Raw genomic sequence first — 1802 nt, 5'->3', positions numbered from 1 at the left:
CATAGAAACGACCATAATTTGGAGGGATAGGAACCGTTCCATCTTTAGAAGCTTGCTTGGCTTCCCTTCCTCTAGCCGTAAGAGTAGGACAATCTTTCACCTTATGATCATTCTTCCCACAACCATAACACCCATTAGTACCGGCTACGCACTTCCCATAGTGCCTCTTGCCACAAGTGATGCAAGTAGGTTTAGAAAATTGAGATCCACCATTTTTTTCTTGGTTAACCTTAGGAGCACTTAGAGAATCTTGGTCTTGACTCCTCTTCTTGAACCTAGATTGACCTTGCTCATCCGATCTACCCCTCTTCACACCCCTATTCATCCTCTTAAGTTTGAACTCATCAATGGATTGAGCATACACTATGAGCCTAGAAATGTTCATGTCATTATGGAGCATTGCCGTATGGCACTCTTCCTTGACTAGGTCGGATACACCGGTCACAAACCTACTCATCTCATCCCTAGGGTTTGACACCAAAGATGGAGCATACTTAGACAATTGGGTAAACCTCAAGGAGTACTCTTGCACACTCGCATTACCTTGCCTAAGGTTGATAAACTCCTCAACCTTACACTCCCTCTTCTCACGGGAAAAATACCTACCAAGGAAAGCTTCCTTAAACTCCTCCCATTCTATAGGATCCGCTCCCACCGGCCTATTAGCCTTCCATTGAGTGAACCAAATTGGGCAACATCTTTCAATTGATAGGAGGCAAGCTCCGCCTTTTCTTATCCTCTTAAGCTTGGACTCCTCAATGGATTGAGCATAAACTATGAGCCTAGAAATGTTCATGTCATTATGGAGCATTGCCGTATGGCACTCTTCCTTGACTAGGTCGGATACACCGGTCACAAACCTACTCATCTCATCCCTAGGGTTTGACACCAAAGATGGAGCATACTTAGACAATTGGGTAAACCTCAAGGAGTACTCTTGCACACTCATATTACCTTGCCGAAGATTGATAAACTCCTCAACCTTACACTCCCTCTTCTCACGGGAAAAATACCTACCAAGGAAAGCTTCCTTAAACTCCTCCCATTCCATAGGATCCGCTCCCACCGGCCTATTAGCCTTCCATTGAGTGAACCAAATTGGGCAACATCTTTCAATTGATAGGAGGCAAGCTCCGCCTTTTCTCTTGAAGTCACCCCCATAGCACTCACTACCTTATACACTTCATCCAAAAATTCTTGGGGATCCTCTCCCACCTTAGAACCTAGAAACACCGGAGGATTCATCCTCACAAAGTCTCTCAACTTAGAAGCCATAGTACCCTCATTAGCATTCACCCTAGGCCCCATATCTCTAGTCGCTTGAGCCGCCATGGCTCGGGCCAAGATTAAGAAAGCCGACCTAATCTCTTCATTGGTCATATCCGGGGGAACCACCGGAACCTCATTCTCTTGCTCACCTATAGGAACTTGATTGCATTGCACACCTTGACCACTTTGCACAACTTGGGGAGGAACTTCCTCATTCACATCCTCTTCTCCTACTCTCCTTGCGGGTCTCCCTCTTGTATTCATATCCTATAAACACAAGAGAAGGATAAGGATAAGAACACTTATAGAACCACACTCTAAGGCACGACTTTAAGAATATGAAAGAAGTGCAACTTCTATCGTCCTATAGCCTCTCGCTCATAGATGTGTCGCGACTCACACCGATGAACAAGACTCTACTAGACGTGGCTTGTGAGACTTTGACCCTAAAAAACCATTCCCAAAATCTTATGCTCTGATACCATGTTTGTCACGACCCGAGAGTACCCCCTAGTCGTAACATGGCGTATTCG

General features: G+C 45.3%; 1 pseudogene; it reads left to right on the top strand.

The window, feature by feature from the left end:
- The first annotated feature begins 391 nt into the window (after nucleotides 1–391).
- Nucleotides 392–1802, top strand: part of LOC102598610 (probable polygalacturonase) — a 4368-nt pseudogene continuing 2957 nt past the window's right edge.

The sequence above is a fragment of the Solanum tuberosum genome, unplaced genomic scaffold, assembly GCF_000226075.1.
Source record: "Solanum tuberosum cultivar DM 1-3 516 R44 unplaced genomic scaffold, SolTub_3.0 scf00081, whole genome shotgun sequence".
Lineage (NCBI taxonomy): Eukaryota > Viridiplantae > Streptophyta > Magnoliopsida > Solanales > Solanaceae > Solanum > Solanum tuberosum.
Note: the sequence above shows the minus strand (reverse complement) of the source record. Positions and strands in the feature narration are given on the sequence as shown.